General features: G+C 38.5%; 1 long non-coding RNA gene across 1 annotated transcript in view; it reads left to right on the forward strand.

The window, feature by feature from the left end:
* LOC135579625 (uncharacterized) overlaps positions 1-20,021 on the forward strand; it is a 70,468-nt gene that overhangs the window by 54 nt on the left and 50,393 nt on the right. The gene's annotated exons all lie outside the window — the stretch shown is intronic.

The raw sequence follows: 20,021 nt of genomic DNA on the forward strand, positions 1-20,021 counted from the left end.
AGTATCCACTTTATTATATAAAGATCTAAGAAAAAAAGAGGCATTTTTGCTGAACAAAACAAACAATTCTTCAAACTGGCAACAACCCCTAAAAACCTTCTTTATTCATCCTTTACTTATTACAGAACTGGTATTATGACTGAGCTTCACTTTTTCCCATGAAAATTAATGAAGTAGAAGTAATGTCAGCCTCTAAATAATATACTTTTTCCTTTCTGGTGCTAGTTATTTAATTATCAAGAATAGATCAAATTATTATGATTTTTTTTTCTTCCTCACACCACTACTTTAAATAAAAATTATTGTTCTAAATGTCGGAGTCTTACCAGGGTGTTTAAATCAGTTTTAAAATAGCTGATAAGAACAAATGTGTGATTCAGTATAAGGCAAAATGGAATGATGGGAAAGCAAAGTGCGGGTGGCCATGGAAGGAATTCTTTGCTGTCCAGTTTAACTTAGGTCTGTTTAACATTTGTGAAGTTGTTCTGAATTTGCCCGTTAGCTTCAATGGGCCAACACAAAGTTTAGCAAATTCTCCATAATCCATTGAGAATTTTCCTCCTCCTTTTACTTCAGTAAATGAAATTAATCAAATTCCATTTTGTCAGTGTCGTATATGTTGGAAAAAGAGGAGTGGACTGGCCTGGCTGTTAAATAAGCTGAAGTCTAGAAAAGAGAAGATAAATTGTGGCCCAATTCTTAATTCACACAGAATGTAGGTCCATAAATGCCAAGGATGGATATGGCTCAGTAGCTTTATCTTTTATCAAAATCTTTCAGGGATTGTAGCTCTACAGTCTTAACTTGTACCACTTGTCAAAATGAAAGAAAAAAAAGTTAAAGGAAGCAACATTTATCGCTGTTGATATTTCATTGGGGGCTCACAGGGGTCACACTGCTGGGGTTTCATTTCACTCTGTTGGAATCTGGAACTTTTTCTTCTAGTAAACACTGTAGTTTTGCATGGCTGTTGTTCAGCTGTAGATTGTTTTTCTGGAGATGGCTGCCCTACAGAAGAACTTAATAGTTCAAAGGTGGGATTATTTGCAATGTGTATAACAAATATCTGATAATTGTAGCTCTTGGAAATACCATTTTTGTGTATTCATCCTGCCAAAGCTGTGACTGTGCTTCTTCCAATTTGACCATACAAATGCTCATTTTATTAAACATATTGGTAATTACAAAGGTCGCGTAATCTGACAGCTATTTCATTCACTAGTCTGATATAAAAATCAGGTGTACGCAACTCTGTGTAGATTAATGCAGTTTATCAGGCACACTCAATGAAAATGTATGGAGTATGGGATAGATGGTGTTCTTCCTATTTAAAAAAAAATAATTCACCTTGTAGATTAGGTTTTCAGACTATTTATTAGCTCTGGGCTAAATTTCAATTTTAGTTAAATAAGTATAAATCCCCATGTGTATGAACAAGTAGTTTAGGACTTTAATACATCATTTTTCAGTAAGTTTCCTTCAGTTCAAGTTCACACCCTGCAAACAGCATTTTTTTAAGATGATTTTCATTTGTATTTTTTAATCAAATCTATTCTTCTTACTCCTAAAGTACTTGGAAAGCTCAGATGTTTGGCTGGCATTGGATATTAATAAACCAGACCTTCTTCTAGTTATGCAGAAACAGAAGATTTGCCTTGCGTCTCAACTTCTGCATGGGCGCTCAGGTCCTGGAATTGTTTGAATTCTTGCTGGCTCGCTGACTGTTTTTTAATATGCTTTCTTTTCATCTGGAGACATCTGCATTCAGCCTTGTGATGGAGTGTGAAGTTAAATCGTTGGAGGAGTTGCAATAAGCATGGGAACTTGACCAGGAATAGGGAGAGTTGGGTGGTATTTTTAGTGCTTCAGAAAAGTTTACTCTGGACTGTTCTCCACTCATCTTTGCTTATTGCCAACCTTCAGACAAAGTCTCCTTCTGGTGTTTCTAGGAGGACAGTTCATCCAGAAGTTCACAAACACGAGTCACAGCATTTAAAAGATTGTAATGGGGAACATTGTGTCTATTCTTAATACCAAATTAATAATTTGAAATGTAGCAGTGTTCAGAGATGCCAGTCTGCATGGCTCTGACAGGGTGTATTAGCGGCCAGAATGATTTAATTCCCATTCTGAACAACTTTGGGTTTTATACTGTATAAGGCTTAGATCTTGCAAGTGTTATCTCCCAAAAGCACCGCCAGCTCTGAATTGTATCAGCTACGTTTTCCTTACTCATGGAAATAGAGGTAGAACTTATTTTTTTCGATTTTTGCCTCAGTCCTTTTCTCAGGGTTCTTCAATTTCTTGCCTCTCCCCTTTGTCCCGTCATACACCCCGCTGGTAACCAGCCCACCTGGCCACATTCCCAATGGCCTCCACTTTTCTTTGCTACAGCCCTTGGGAGAAATATTGACTTTAAGTGGGTGGCAGAACTCGTGCGGATCTGAATGCGGCTAAGGCTTCTTTCTCTGTTCAAGATTATTGAAAAAATTAATTGATGTCCAAAGTCTTTAATGTCCATGTTTAACACTTTCACTGGGCCAAATGGGTTTCTCTTGGGAACGGGTGAAGCAAATTTATATTTTCCTGTTAAAAGTCCAAAAGCCATTTTCCCAAAAGGTCAGTGTATATGTATATATATAATATTTGGGTTTAACTTACTTTTTAAGGATAAAATAGTCTATGGTATGCATCATGCTTTTCAAATTCCATTATATCACTACCACCAATTCTTGTGTTATCTTATGGTAAAGTCAAGTATTTTGTGTAGCATATGTGAGACTCTTCACTACCTACATTAAATTTTGAGCTGCATTAAGGCAGTAGGGATCTCAAAGGCAGAAGTGACGTATTACTAGTGACACAGCAGAATGTATGTTTTTATAGAAATTAGCAATGAGTCGGTGTTTTCAAATGACCATTGATCCTTTCTCCGTGGAAGTTACTGGGATGATATAGCAGTAAGCATGGAATACCTCAAAAAATCTCATCTGTGATGACACAGAGGGACAAGCCTCCTAGGAAACTGCTATTAAACACCTAGAAAAAATCCAGAGTCATCCTGTTGTGCAGGAAGAAGATACAGAGGGGTCACACAACTCACTGACTTGCAAATATGACACTGATATATTTGCACTCATTTTTACTCATATGTCAAGACAACACTAATTGAAAATCCTGGAGGGCAAGCATATCATTCTTCCTTTTGTACCAAATCTTGCTGACTTCAGGATCTGGTTCTGCACATCATCCTCCTGACTCTACCAATATTTAGCCTTTTGGTTATAAAGAAAAGTGTATTTCTTATAACATGAATAACAGTTAATAAGAAAACATTTAAACCGATTAGATAGTAGTGACGAAGAATTAAAAATTATTCCCCCCTCCCCTGAAATCATTCAGTTTTAAATGCCGTGTTCAGATTTCTTCCGAAACGAGCTTTGTGAAACAAACCCAGTGGCTTCTCATTTCTGGTTGCCCCTATCTGCACACAGTTAATACATATGTTAAAATCCACACAACATGTCTCACTTTCCGCTAATGAGACTTCAAAATGCATCCTGATTTGCTGCTGTTTACACAGGGAAATTAAAAAATTGATTGGTTGCTTCCTCCCCTGGATTTCTTCACGTGTTGGGGCCATTGGCCGTGGCCAGGCAACCACGCAGCCCCTCCGGAGCAAGGAGCAGACTGCGGAGCAGCAGGGACCGGGGGGAAAGAGGCTCTGGGATCAATTAAAATGCCAGGCTTCTCCAGGCTGCTTTCCAGAGCATCTGTGCATGATTCCACATAAATTTAGGGAATTAAAGATCAGGCGAAGGTAAACATTGCCGTGCTTTGCTTAGTGTTGAATTAAAATGAGGGGATGAAAGATGACAAGACCTTTCTGCCTGAAGCTATGTTTACAGCCTCCATTTTATTTATTTACATCCAGTTGCTTTATTACTGCAGATGTGTCATAACTATAGGCTATTTGAGTCACTGGGTGCGGAGTATATCTGGAAGTTTAAATCAAAATGCGGTAGCTATTGTGAAACGGAATGTGAAAAAATAAATTACCTTAGCAAAGAGCTGGTTTTCTTTATACATGATGTACTTTTGTACCCTCAAAAAAAGATAATGTTTTTCTATTAGTCACACACGCAGCCAATTCTGCAATTCTCTATCCTGGCAGACGATTTCGATATTCAACATCCTGGCCAGCATGCTCTAACCACAGTCACTTAGAAAAGCCCTTCAACAATACCTTTGCAGCAAATGAGAGGTACTGATGTGTTTTTAGCTCTTCATCTCAACAACAGTCTTGTTCCTGGCAGAAAACAGGCTTTGTTCCTCTGCTCCAGCCCCTCCGGCACTGCAACGCTCTGAAGAAGAGATCAAGGTGAAGAAACAGGCAGCACCTTTTATTGCTGGGTGAGGGTGGGGAATGGGGGCAGATGTCGTGGGGAAGCGATGGGTTACGGCCCGTGTGAATAAGCAATTCAGAATGAGCGAAATCAACACAGGAACAGACCTTGAATTGACAAATCATGCGATGCAGTGTAGGAATGATTTAAGACAGCGCTCCAGTTATATCCAAAAGGATAAAACAGACCAACAGGCATACAAAAATACATACAAAAAAGAACAGTTCAGGGGCCAAAACCAAGTTTACCTTGAAATAAAGCCTAGTAACATGAAAACTATGTCTGTGGATCCCCTGTGTTGCCAGAATCTGATATATATCTGAGAATAATGTAATTCTTTAAATAATGTAATAGACATAGATTGGGGTTTTCAAAATTCCTTGAAGGCATTCAACTCTATCAACCACCTTTCCAGCATCCTTCAAACGTTCAGCTGAAACAGTTTTACTACAACACATCATTCTATCTCCAGAGACTGTAAATGAACCATAAATAATGATCCTAATTGAACTTAATGTCCTGAGCTCAGTTTGGTGAGGAGTTGCTCAGGAACTTCTATGACATGGCTCAGGTTTTATTGTTTTATATAATGACCTGTGTATTTGGGAAAGGCAAGAGATGTATAACGCCCAGGTACCAATCACAGCAGCTGACAATGTTCTGCTGTTGGGAGCACAGAAGAGAGACAGTGGTAGGAGAGTGAAGAACAGTTTATTCTGGATTGTGGCAGTTTATGTTGTGTTGCTGCTGCTTTCTCAAGACTAGAACATAGATCACAGGCAGTGCCAGCAAACTTCTGCTGCTTGAGGAGGGGTGGTGTCTTTTTTCCCTGAATATGGATTTATGGTATTTTGAAACGTATGGTATTTCATTACAACAATGCCTTTTGTAATAGCATTATGTCCATTTATTTGTTCCAGCAGTCCAGCTGCATGGAATTGCTGGCTGTTGGTATTTGCAGTACTATCACTTGGCTTTCCAGCTGCAAACCTGTTTTACAACGTTATAGAATTTGCATTCTCAAGCTATAGAAACATTCTACCTTTTGTTGGAGGCTCTTAACAGCATAATAGCAGGTTTGCCAAAATTCACTGTCTCAGCATCTTGACAAGCTTAAAAAGCTCATCTTACCTTATTTTTAGTTCTTAATTGTTAAGTGCTAATTTAAAATATGCCAAGAGCATAAAAACAAATTGCTTAATCCTTCAGATGGGTACATATGGGTACTTTGGATCATATGGCTTAACAGTTATATTGATGCTGGTTTAACAGGCTGAGTGAAAATGCCCAAAATGTCCAAAGCATTATATGATCGTGTTACAAAGGCAGACTTCAAAAATCATCAGCTGCCTCTTCTGTCTGTGTGTCCTGCTTTGATATCAATTTTAAGTACTTAAACCAGGAATCACCACCTTAGCAGAAAAAAAAATCTTTCAAATGCCTCATGGATCAGTACATTCAACTTCTTTTCTCTTTCAGTATTGAACCAGTGATCTTTGCAGGTGATTGTAGCTTCCATTTTTCCCTTTCATTTTGGAAAATTAAAAATAAATTACTCTGCCTTCCTGGAGAGGTTTCGGAACCTCCTCAGGTTGGCATATTTTCTGAGCTGAATGACAATATAATTAATTTCTTCCATCTTTTCATTAATGCTCATTGAGAGAATAGTCTTTGCTCCACCCTCTCCTTACCTGGATAAAATCTTGGTTCATATCAAAAGGCAAGGCTGGAAAAAAGGGTACTGACTTCTTTGCAGCTTCTTTAGAGCCAATTCACCATCTGCTCTTCTATTAGGGTTTGGTAAGAAAAGTGATTTTCTAAGCCTGGTAGATTCTTACATGTGTCCTAATCTATTTTTAAAAACAGCACCAACATGTTTATCGAGTGAAGTGGACAGATGCTGTAGAGTAGTTTTACATAATGCCTCATTTGATTGTGATTAAAACCAAACTTTTCCTCCAAATGCTGGGTGAAAATTGCCTAGAGCAGCATCTGTATCCATGTTAAACAGTAATTAACACATTGAGTTAACACCTTGGACAGAGTATAGGGACTGCCTCCCCTTCTTCTGCAAATACAACTGTTGTCTTAATATGTCAAGTAATGAGAACTTTCCTTCAAAAAGTATAAAACTATATTTTAAACATTTTCTAGCCAGCACTTTTTTTATCTTTAGGAGACTTTTAGGTCTTAAGGAGGCCAATTCGAATTCCACATTGCAAAATGTGCATTTAATTATAGACTGAAGTAACAGCATTCATTATGTTTTTATTGCTTTTGTAATTGTTATAAATTAAAATATTTTCTAATCACAGTTATAGGAACAGTCACAAGATCTGATATTCCTTTTACACAAAACATGCAGCACAAGGAGGGTTCTGAACTTGTGGTGGCTGCTGTGTTGCCGTGTGTGGTTCAGGAGGACACAGTCCCTGCTCCTGTTCTTCTGCTCCCCTGCCTGGCTCTGCCTTGAGGAACCGAGTCTGGGAGCTGCCAGAGTTTGGCAGGACTGAAGCCAACAGGAGCACCAAAGGGCCTGTGTGAAATGTTAATATTATATATACTCTCGTTTTGTTGATGGTGGGCCATCCAGCTTGGAAAAGGATGTTTTAATATCAGCTTAAACCTCTGCTTGGGCATACAAAATAGAAAGGAAAATGCTCTGAAACAAAATTATGACCGTTTTGGGGGAAGATAGTGCACTTCGAGAAGGGAAAGGGAATATGGTACCGTGTTACTGTTGAACATCCGTCTTTGCCTGTTACAACTGGACCTGTGTTATCAACCCTTCAGACTGTTTCGTGTTGCTCCAGCGATGCCAAGTGCCCCCCAAACTGCACCATAGAGGGGTTCCCTGGGCTGGAGAGGGTCCTCAGCTGGCACAGAGCTTTTCTCAGCACTAATAGAGAATCAAAGTTCTACAAGCATATCTTTCAACCTGTCAGTCATACTAACTGCCTTAACAGTTTAGAGGAATTAAATATCAGACATTCCTGAATGTTCAGAGGAAGAAAGTGGATGCAAGTTTTTCAAAGCACATTGCTCAGTTTAACACATGCGGTTCCCAATAAAAGCAGCAGCATACCTGGCCAAAAACCTTAGCAGTTCTTTGAAAATTTGCCCCTAATGTGAATAACCATAAAGCACATTTAAGTGCAGACGAATATGCTTCTACTGCACCGGCAATTGTAAAAATAAAATGTCTCCCACTGCTGCCAATGCATTACCCTGAAAGATTACTACAGCACATGTGCTCACAAACACAGCACAGAACTAGTCTAAACTTGGCTTACAACAGCAAACCACAGTAACGCTTTCCAAGAAATGGTTTTATTGTGGTGGCCTTAAAGGTTATTCATGCTCTTGGCAAACAACCCAAATAAGAAGATGCCGTGAACACAGGGGCCATGGTTGCTCCGCTCCCGCTCCTGCCTCTCAGCACCACCCGACACCTCAAGGGTGGGTGTCAAGAGGGTGGGACCAGAGTCCCTTCAGTGGTGCCCAATGATAGGATGAGGGGCAATGGGCACAGACTGAAGCACAGGAGCTTCCATCTGAATATGAGGAGAAACTTCTGTACTCTGAAGGTGCCAGAGCCTGGAACAGGCTGCACAGAGAGGTTGTGGAGTCTCCTTCTCTGAGACATTCAAACCCACCTGGATACATTCCTGTGTGATCTGCTCTGGTGAACCTGCTTTAGCAGGTGGGTTGGACTGGATGATCTCCAGAGGTCCCTTCCAACCCCAACCACTCTGTGATTCTGTGACAGGGCACCCAGTTCTTCTGTGGGCAATTGCTCTGGGCAACGGTTGTGCAGCTGCTTCTACAAGTTTTGTTTCTCTGAGATGCAGCAGATGACCACCTGTTATTAGTTGTTTCCCTCGTGTTCTCTTCCACAGGGCATTGAAGAGGCATCGGCAGGAACATTTGCCAGTGGCATTGACTTCCACAATCCTCTTCCCAGCCAGCAGAAAATTATTCATTAAAAACAGGATATCTCCTGTTGGTCCAATATTGTGAATGCTGGTGGCAAAAACCAGAGTGTGTACATTCTCTCTCTCCTTTAAAGTTCATAAAAGGCCTGGGAGCACCATAGACATGACATTCGAGTTAGCAACTTCTCTGTTGAAGTATGCTTAAATGGAGAAAAAAAGTGGGTTTTGATTCTTTGTCAAAGCACTAGAAAGAACTTTCAAAACCTTATTAGCTCCTTGTACTTTGGGGAAACAATGTTTTGTTTCGTTTGGTTTGCTTGCTTATTTTTAAATTGAGAAAAATTGATGCAATCTGGAGGAGAAATATCAACAACAGAACTGATGCATTTCTCTGCTTTTGACAGCTGATCGTTTCAGGCTGGACTAGGTGCTAAAATTGTATAAATAGAAATATATCATCATAGCCATTCTGCACAGGGTTCCTCTGTATTGCTCAAAAAGTTCCTGAATGGATTTTCTCTGTACATTTTCTTCTTATATTGCTCCTTAAATTTCTTAAATGGATCATCACTGGCAGCAGGTTTTGCTCTTAGAACATTTAAGGCAATCAGTGCAGCACTTGGCGTGGTTTTTTGTTCTGAATGTTAGTCTCAAGTATATCTGTTTGATTTAGTAATAGGGAATAATACCTCCTGTCATCTTAGACTGTTTGGTTTTTAGACATATCTTTTGTGAATTGATTTCACCTCCTGTGGACTGTCATCTGCTAGTAGACACCAGGTACAGATACCAAATACAGTAGATGTTTAGTTTATTGTTTGTAGGTTATTCTCATTCTATACATCCTGACAATTATATACACGGAATAAATGTGATTTACAGCATGTAAATTTACAGCATCTACTCTTTGACCACCTGTTATTAGTGGTAGAGAAGTGGTAATTTAAGACTTCCCCAATTTTCTTGGTGAATGAATGAATGAATGAATGAAAATTTGAATACTGAAAATACATTTCTCTTTTATGATTCATAAACTGCCTCTTGATTAGCCAGCTCATCAGTTCCAAGCTATTATGAATAATGGATCAGGATCTGCCGGGGGGGAGGGGGAAGTACCTACTGAGATACAGAATGGAGATTTATGAATGAGTTTTTCATGGTATTTTGCAGCACTTGTTAGATTTTTTTTGAGGAGCATAAAAGTAATTTAAGTCAAAATTTGTGTAGCTATGTCATGAATTATTTTCCTTTTCCATCTCTTCTCATTTAATCCGACAATCTCCTTTTTAGAGTTCTTCGAACAGCTCCATGCTATACTTAGAGTTCAGGTATTTCCTATAATATCCAGCCACTGAGAATTAATGATTCTGTAGTTTCTGTGATACAGGTCCACAGGCCAAACAAATGAAAGCACCAGTTTTGCAAAGGCTGCCTGGGCAAGTGAAACTACTCTTAAATTCAAAGATTTATTCATAAACAAGAGTTTACAAGATTGGGACTTTTCCTAACTCTGCTGTGTAACATTTGTACTGAGCTTAGACATTGTAATTTGTTTCAGGACTTACTTGATTTCATATCCCTTTTTCTTGGTTTTTGTTTTTGTTTTCCTCTGCAATGTTTCATCCTGTTGGAATATATTGGTCAAGAATTATTGATTTTCAATTCAAGGGGGCTAAAAATTCATTTTCTACCTAACACAGCATCATTTACTCATTGTAAAATCTCATAGGAAGGAACAGTGATATCTACCTCAAGACTTCACAAAATAGCTGATTAAAAATAAGATATTCTTTCACTGATAGATAAATAGAATATTAAATTAGCTATTATGCATGTCATTATTATTTAATAAAGTGGAAAAGCCCCAAGCTGAGATAATGGCTCTATTTAGCCTGCTGTTACAGAGAAAAAAAACATGGTTTTAAATCTCAAAAAGTTCATATATTAGTTAAAGATTGGCTAGTTTCATTATCCTGGTAAATTAAGAATAATAGAACTTTTTTTCTGTGCAGCTGACAAATGCAGGAAAAAACCCTTCTTCACTATGGAAAGAAGAAAATAAATCCATTTGAGAACTTATATCCGTTAAATATAATAAATAATTAAACGTTGACTTTAAATCACATTTAGAAATGTCCTCTGGAATAATTTAGAAGAAACACGAAGTGTAATTTCAACTAACTAAAATGAGAACCTGGATTTTAGAAAGTTTTCTTCGTGTATAGGTTTTTAAGTATTCTACAAAAGAGACAAAATAATTCTCCTATTTTGCTGACAGAAAACAGAGGCAGAGAGGAACGATCATTATCTAAACTCAGGAGAGAAGCCACTGGTAAGGCTAAAAATAATAGGTATTTCAGTCCTAGGTCAATGTCCTGTTCACAACATGATATTACTCCATGTGTTCTCCCATTCTTTTATTTTTCTGTATTTAAACCTGCATCCTATCACAGATCTAGTTCAGAACTCAGTCTTGCAAAGCCTTGCTGCAGCCCAGCTCTTGGTTCGGGCAGCAGAAATGAGCAGTGAGGACTGAGGAAAATTGACACTTTTCTAGTGTAGCTTTGCTTCCAGAGGTATTGGAGCGTTGAGCTACATTTTCAGTATTTGTAGGTATTTTTCTGCTCTAAGTCTGGAGAATTCTTTTTCTTGGTGAGTTCTGACTGTAGCCAGGTGGGTCTTCCTCTTTGTGTTTAGATAATAACGAAGAGCATGCATGGAAATGATACGGTAGATTGATATGTTTATTACCTCTCTATGAAAACAGAAGATGAGGGTAGAAGGTTGCTTGCTGCCAATTCTGCCACAGAGCTACGATCTCTCCTCATTTCAATCGTAATGTATTTTTCCAAACTGGGAATATACCTTAGCTTCTACCCTCTTGACTTCATGTGGCCACAAGTCTCAGCCAAGCAAGTCACTCCCATTTGCAGTAGGTTGGGATGATCTTGATTTGGCCTTTTTCCTCTTGGCTTTTCTTCCTAGAGATACTGGAAGGTTCTAGGAGACCCCGGGAGGATCGACATTTGGTAGGCACTGCAGTTAAGCCTTCTGAAAAGGCAAGAGGCATCAGTACCCTCTAGATAATGTGCATGGCCACCCACAGGTATCCCCTTATACACCGCATTTCACTTTATGTACCAGCTGCTTCATTGGAACCAACTGTGACCTGAAGAACTGTGTTACTTTTTCATATCTATAGTGCCTCCAAAAGGCATAAGACCTTGTATGAGAGTAAGCATCTGGTGACAAAATGCATGCATCGCTTCTGATTTTTCATATTTCTTGACTCATGGGGAGAACATTATCTGGTGATTTAAGTCCCAAATGTTTAGTCATTTCATTTTCAGTATCACTGTATCATCTTTTAAAGCCACCTTACAGAAAATCTGTACCATCTGTTACACTTAAAAGAGATACACATTAGTCATCTTCACACCTTCGAAATGAACTCCATAAGCAAAGCAAAAAAAATAGTAAAGAATATTAACAAGCTGAGGCTGATTTTCTATTTTATTCTGAGAGCCATTCCCCTCTCCCATCAGCCTCTCCACACAGGTACTTTCCTCCCCATGCTTGGGACCAGAAGTGGGAACATTGTTGTAAGGCCCCTTTTCTCTACCTTTAGGAAACTCATTTCTCTTCTGGTGCATGAATACCGACAAAACTGATTTTCAGACTGGCCTGCCCTTGTTCAGTGAATAGCAATAACATGAGGCTACTCCTTAACAGCCTCTATGCTCATTTAGTCTGCAATCACTGTATATCATTCTTGCTTATAGAAAAGGTAATGCAGGTGAATGTGGGTTTGGTTGGTAAACTTGTAAACTAAAATGTAAAGCTTACACATCCACTGATGCTCAAGTTCAATCAGGCATTACCTTCTGAATCCAAAATCTGAGTATAAAGCTTCTGGCAAAGTTACCAATTGGAGATTTTGGAGTTTATGCACATCCATAGCTAAAGATAACATTTAGGGCCAAAGATCTCCTATGATATTGTTTTCTAACTATTTTATGGAACCTTTTGTAAGGATATGATATTAATGGACATTAATTGCACTAATAGCCTTTTTTCTGCTTCGTTAGTCATGCAAAAGAACTTTAAATAATTCCTCTTCTCACTGCAGCCTAGAGAATGACTCAATGCCAGCTCCCATGGATACGAGTCTAAGAAAGTCAAGGAAGAGAGAACTGCAGTAATCACATAAAATTGTCTCCTTCTAGTCTAAGTTGTATTTTACACTCTGAAAAAAAGCCCATCATTAGGGAGTGTGAAAAGTTACTCACATTCTCTACTCTCTCTGTTCTCACAAACCTGCTGCATTCCTCTGACTAATCCCAAGGGCAAGCCCACATGATAGTCAACAACTTCAAATGGTCTGGATCGATTATTGATGGCAAGTTCCAACCAAACACAACCAAACTTGGGCTAAACACATATTTACATAGATCTGCAATGTATTTTGTGTTCAGCGCTTCCTCATCCCCATTGCCACATGTGTTTAACGCAGCTGGTTCAAATACAGCACAAGTCTGTCTACAAAATCCTTAAGCACTCATTTGACACCAGCATATACCTAGATAAAGCTACACAGGTTTTAAAGTCCTGTCTGGATCCTGAAGTTATGCATATCCACTTGAGGGGCAGGAATGATTTGTTTTCATGATTAGGTATAATTATCCCTAACAGGCTCAGAATTTTATTATTTGAATGTTGTACTTTTAGGGGATGATAGGAAAGTGCATCAAACAGCCCGTACTTTCAAATTATGAGAACACTTACAGGTCTGTGAGCAAATTTGCTACAAAAACATATATTTATGCCCCATTTCTCCTATTTGCTCCCAAAAGACAGTCTCTTGTGCCCTTGTGTAGCTTCTGTCTGTATCAAGTAAATAATTCACCATGAGTTATTTCCTAATTGCAAAATGTTACAAAAAGGCAACTGCAAAAGAAAAAGAGGCTGCACCAGCATAGAGTACATGGAATCAAAAGGAACTGCCATATGCCAACAGCTTGCTACACAGCTTTCATAAAGTCAATTTAAATTGATTGAAATAATAGAAGCAAGTGATGTCTTGTGGAATCTGAGGTCCAAAGATCTAGGGCAGTATATTTTAGTTGTAATTTTCTCTTATCTCTGAAGGTTAAGAGATATTTCACCTGGGACATCTTACAAGTGATTATCTGAGATAACGTGTGGCTTGGATGTGACTTTGGTAAAGCTGCATATCTGACAATAACAAATTTACATCTCTAGTTAAATTAAGTTGTTGGCCTGTCATTCATCACATCGTCTCTACTCACTTCCAGTGAAAAGTTGCATCAGTCCTTTGGGAAAGAATTTAAGTAAGAATAAACGCCTTTCATGTTAGATTTCTCCTAATAACATTTATTTGGCTGTACTGAAATCCTGAGAATAACACATTCATCTTAGGTGCGTTGGGTTTTTTTTTGATGTTCCCGTTATAATTGCTCGCTGAATATGTTGTGACATACGGTGTTACTTACAAGTGAATTGTGAGAGGAGGAAAATGCCACACAGTAATTGATAAAGTTATTATGGCAAACTGTTGGGTCAAATATAATGCAGGCTGTATTGATCACCAATTAACAGAATTACAGCCTTTCTTACTTTATTATATAGCAGTAAATGTCAAAACATTGTCAAGCAACTTAATTGTTTCAGCAACTGAAGTGGAAAACAATGTTTATAGTGTGTGAGCTACCTAATGGTTACACTTTTTATCTTTTTTTTTTAAGCAGAATTAATTAATTTATTTATAGGAATGTGCTTCTTTGCAAGCAGTTACTATTTTACACCCATTTGAGAGTCATCATGTTATAAACAAAGCTAGTTATTAAGCAAAATAATATCAAGTGAATCTCGCCTCCTTCCTTCCCCTCCTGTCTTTCCTCTAAAGTAAAGATGATTTGGAAAGCAAATAGCAGATTTTTGCATATGGGAAAAATAGAAAAATCGCTATTTGAGTGGTCTAGCTATTTTTTTTTTCTGCATAGAACCTTGTTAGCAGTGAAATGCACTTAACATGGTGCTCCAACAACTGTCCATATCCATTTTCTGTGTACAGTATTCCTCTCTCCATAGATGGCAGGAAGACTCAGACATTTACCTTTGTCCTCAAGCATCTCCTGCAAGACGGCAACATTTGCTGAAACTATATTTTCTTGCTGAACGTCTAGTTGTTAATTAAAGTCCTCTAAACAGAAGGAAGTGAAAGTGATGGGGGAGGAATGTGTCTCACCAGCAGAACTAGTAGCTGTGAGCAGACAGTTAAATGAGAAATAACTTGTGGTTTTGTTTGGTAAGCCCAGACATAGCAGGTAATACTCCATAATAACCTCCCTGAAATTCTTTCTCTGAGACTTGTCTTTTGAGAACACAGCATGGATAGTCAGGAGTATGACTGCACTGGAGTAAATTTTCTCTCTTTTAATGACAAATGGACATTTGTAACTGCTTTGTGCCTCGGCATGTAGTGTTGTTTAGCTCTTTTAGCCTAAGAGGGAGAGAAAAAGTGAGGGAAGAAAGAACTTGGCTTTTCCGAGGACTTACCATCTTGTTGTTTCAATTAGTTAGGGACTATAAAGGTAAAACTATGAGAGGACTTTTTTCTCTTTTGAGAATCTGATATTTTTCTGGAATTATTAAAAGTTATTTATTGCTAGTAAACCAGCAATTCACTTAATTGTACAGGTCCAAGTTTACCACACACAGGGGAATCACACATGAACCTGCACACAAGTTTTGTCTAAAGTGCTTTCAGTCTGAGCAGATTAGGATTTGTAGCAGTTCACTTGTCAGCCTTGCTATCGCCTGATGAAAGGAGCATTTCCACGTATATTAAAAAAGCTTAATCTATTCATCAATCTCGTTTATTTATTTTGGAGAAATAAAGCAACACAAAGGCTTTTGGTTGCCTGTTTGTTTGTCTGCTTTTCACCCAGGCTGTGCCGTGTTGGTTCCATTGATGAAGAGAGGATGGGCTGCTGTGGGTTGAGGCTGTTTTGCTTTGAAATGAGAAAGTCTTGAAGATTAGTTGTTGTTGCCTGGCTACAGCCCTCGCTTGTCACCTCTCCAAGGGATAAGTTGTGACATTAGGGAAGGCAAAAAGTGCATTTTTTTGAGAAAACAATTTACATTCAGAGTTTAAAGTGGCATATTCTTAAGGGCTCCTTCTCTTGAGCATGTACATCTTAAGACCCATGGCATTGTCTTGTTTTTCTCTACTGCTGGATGGCAGACGGCTGTTCCAAGTACCTTCTTTTACATATGTACAGCCTCCATTTCCCCTTCTAGTCTCCTGCCAACATTCAATGAATCCATGTATTGTGGGCCAGAAAATCGTCCTATGTGACTGCTGAAACTGATACACATTTCATAAGCAGCTGTGACGTTTCTAATCTTATTTCGATATGAAGCAGCCAAGAGGGAAAGCCAGCCTCTGGAAAGATATATGAAAGAAGAAATAAATAAACAATTATAATCTGATACATTGTAAAAAATAATCAGTGGCAGTTCTTTTCTGTATTAAAATTAAATTATTCTAATGTGTTTTCTAGGTTTTCTAGACGGGTGGTTACTTTCAGAAATATGTCAGTGTTGCTCTTCTACAAATAACCCCTGCTCATTTTACTTGATCCAACTTTCTTCCGTGCTGCTTTAACATCCTCTATAGCAGGAGTTCTTGTGTCTCCATCTAGATAAGGAGCAGACAACCTGGACAACCCCAGCTCTCCCAGTTTTCCTTGTGTGACAGATGCTCCAATCCCTCAGCCACGTCTATGGATCTTCCTTGGTCTCACTTCAGTTATGTCCACTTCTCTCCTGTACTGGGGAGCCCATAACTGGCCCCAGAACTCCAGTTGAGTCTCACTGGTGCTGAGCAGAGGGCAGGAATCACCTCCTGTGACCCGCTGGCAACTCTCTTCATAATGCACCTGATCTTAGAATGAAAATATCAATTTAGACATATAAGAAAATATTTCACTAAGATCAAAAGAAAAATATGCAAAATTACTGACTATTCATGTACATGTTTATTCTCTTACCCTACACTTTTCCTGTATTCTTCCTTATGCTTTCTTTTTAAGGAGAAGGCGATACGATTCCATCTTGCTTCTAGCTGATTTGTTGGCACCGATCGATTTAGAGGACTTTATTGCCAGACAGAGGAACCCAAGTATCTGTCATCTCTTAAAAAGTCCTGCTTTTTGACTGACACGTGCCACAGAACAGAAAGCTTTTTTCTCCTTTGCCTCCGAAATAGAGACTCTCCCAGCCCATTTCATAATGTTTCATGCTTCATCTTTGATTTTCGTGATGAAATCCCAAGGTGTTCTTTTTTTCACCTGGTGGTGAGGCTATTTGAAGCTCTCCATTTAATTCAGCAGTTCCTGATCACGGGCTGTTGTTGCTTTGGTGGCCCAGCAAGGGATGCAGCTGAAGCCACAATGAGAGAAAATTGCAGATCAGATGGATGAGATTCCATTTCTACCTAAGTCAGTAAAAAAATCTGAGTTCACGGCGCCAGAAGTTTGCCCCAAGTCTGTTACATTTTTCCACATTCACCTCCCTAAATCTTAAATTCGCTTAAAAGAGCTCCTGATGAATTGGGAATTTAACATGAGTCACATAAAGCTGCACATTTTTGGATGCAGATCACAATTCAACGTTGAGAGCTGACTCTAAAATGCGGACATGAACTGTGCCCACCTCCATATGTTCACGCAATAAGTTCTGAATCTGAGAGATTAAGAGGTTTTTGTTCCTTTTTTTCCTGCGTTTTCTTTGAATGCAATGGGCAGTATTGATGGCTCCCCAGCAGACAAATAGTGGGGGCAAATATAAATTGAATAGGACAGACTCAAGGATGTCTTCCAAGGTCTGGCAAGCAGAGAGATAATTAAATTGGGATTTAGGAGGTGTAAAACTCCTAACAGCAAAAATGTAAGGAAAAAATCCTTAGAGAGTTCTGCCAAATGTTAGAATAATTATCCCTGGTTTTAAATAAAACTTTATTTACTTTTCTTCATTATCTATTGTTAGGGGTGAATTCAAGATGCTGCCAAAGCTTTGATTGATTAATTTGACTAACTGATTGATTAAATTGATTTGCTTTATTACAGAAAATTGTATTTTAAACATTTTATCTGATGGAAACGCAAACCATAGTAGTGAGACGCAGGGGAGTTAAACCTTCCCAAACCTTAGTTTTTCTTCACTATACTTTGTGAAATGTCAAAAATACGCCTGGTTTAACATACATTGCATAACTGCGGTATTTTTGAAGTTTTGTTCCAATATATAAAGAAATTGGAATAACCATAGACCTCTTACAGCCCATTTGGTCTTTTCTCTGCTCCTCCTAGGAAAGTCCAGACCACTAAGTGACTGTGACCTGTGTGTTTCTCATCCTCCTCAGTACCCCCCAAAGCAAACCCCTGCACTCCAGATCCCGTAATTCTCAGGTAGCAGCATCTCCTACTCAAAGGATGTTCAGCTGCAGCCAAAATATTTCCATTTTCAACTATCTAAGGTTGTTTTCTGTTAAAATTCTGAGATCTCTGCAAAAGCACATCCTTTTGGTAGAATAAAACAATAACAGAACTGAAAAAGTTTTCTGTGGAACAATTCATATGGTTTTCTGTTGAATAATTTTGATGAAACACTTCCTTCAAATCTACCTACAGGAGAATTTAATATGTGAGCCTAACATTTTTCTTTATTAGATCTTCTCATAAACTAACTATTCCATTAAACTTCCATTTTACTTGATTTTTTTTAGTATCGGGTCACTAATTTAATCTACAATTTTTCAAAGCAAAAATGAGAACTACTGAGAGCAATGTCAGGTGGCAGTACAGTAATATTAAGACTTCCCATATGAATTTCTAAGCCTTTCCTTAGTTAATAGTATGTTTTTTGAAACGTGGCAGGGAATTAATCTTGCAATCTGCTGAATTTTGATTTCCCAGTGGAAATCAACCAGGAATGGTCAAGGCTGTGAACTGTGGAAAATTGTCCTTTGCACAAGGGAATGCTCAGGGCTGGTTCTGCATGAAGGCAAAGGAAATGTAAAATACAGACTCTGCAATACTGGGTATGAAGTTGCTATCCAAAATTTTCTATCCACCGCTTAAGAGTCAGGTAAAGAAAAATCCTTTCCTATGTACAAATAGATTAACTGAGAAGATAAATGATGTTTTTTCTCTCATAGCCTAACATCAAGCACTGTCAATTAAGACAAATTCCAGCCAAATCTGGTTAAAGGGAATTTTTCTGAATGACTGTGATTGACTTTGCTGCCTGTCACCACTGGGCAATACTCTTACGGGAGTAGGAAAGGGAAGAGAATCTGATGAGCTAATTACCAGAATTTTGTTGCTGCATAACAGGGAATTCTGCACATCTGCGGCAAAGAACGGCTCCAGACAGCCGCTGGCTTTCGACCACTCTCAGTTATTCTGTTCTGCAATGCACAGGGGATCTGGAACTTGTGGTTCAGACCTTGATCACACGTTGGGGATCAGCTTTCTTGTGTATCCTGGGCAGGTACCATTGACACACAGCAGGAAAAAGAAATTCTTTGCTTTTACAAGGTTAGTACCTATTATAGTTTAACCAAACAGGGGCTTGACTAAATAACTCTACTACTGACATAACACACAGATGTTATCTTGAGGTTACATCAATTTAAAGACAATCTGTTTACTAAGTAGCGTAGCACGCTGTATCTTTAAAATCAGACAACGCCTATGTACATAAAGTGTGCCTTTAGTTATTATCGACAAATAAACCTTTAGTAATGAGGTTTCGGATCTATTGGTTGAGTGTTGATAATAAATTCTCTGTGGAACTGACTTCAGCCCATTAAGCAAGCCTGCTTCTGCCGTCGTGGTTGTTAATTTGACGGGACTGTGTCACATTAAGTAGAACAAACATGTTTTCACGCACTCAGCCATCCAGAACGGACATGGCTGTTACTCTAACAACTGGATATTGATTGGAAGCATTCACCCTTTCTGACCTGGGGCTGGTACATGAAAACAGAGCCAGGACTGATTAAGAAATTGCATGTGTTTGTGCACATGTGTGTGGTGTTAACGGGCCACATAAATTTCAAGCTTTTTGAATTCACGTCATGTTAATGGTCCGAGCATGAGATCTGTCACTCATTTCCTGCAGGGGCTGTGAAGCCTCATTTATCCTGAATTATTTATTTGTCTGTATGCTTGTACCCATCTGGTCAGACCATGCTTTCAGGGTCCACTGCACCATATAAAAAATTTTGTTTATTAGCTGTAGCTCTAATAAAAATGTCTCAGGAAATGTGGAAGTTGAAGAAATGTTGGGATTTGTTTCTGGTTTTAATCTCATGTACAGTATAATTCAGTAGATAGTAGTGTGTTACTTTTATGTGTCCTTGATACAGAAAGTATCTTTAGCTGATCATTTCTGTAGACAATCAAGAAAAAAAGAAGCTATGAGTAAAAAAAAGAGAACGGGGTTTTTTATCTATTTATGAGAGCAGGCTACCTTGCAATACAAGTGTTCAGTATACTGCACTTTCTTCCTACAAGTTTTGCTCTATTTCTTACATTTCATACACATTTTGATGTAGATGCAGTCTAGTTTGTGGCACAGAGAGGAGGAA

This window comes from Columba livia, chromosome 5, assembly GCF_036013475.1.
Source record: "Columba livia isolate bColLiv1 breed racing homer chromosome 5, bColLiv1.pat.W.v2, whole genome shotgun sequence".
NCBI classification, from domain to species: Eukaryota; Metazoa; Chordata; class Aves; order Columbiformes; family Columbidae; genus Columba; species Columba livia.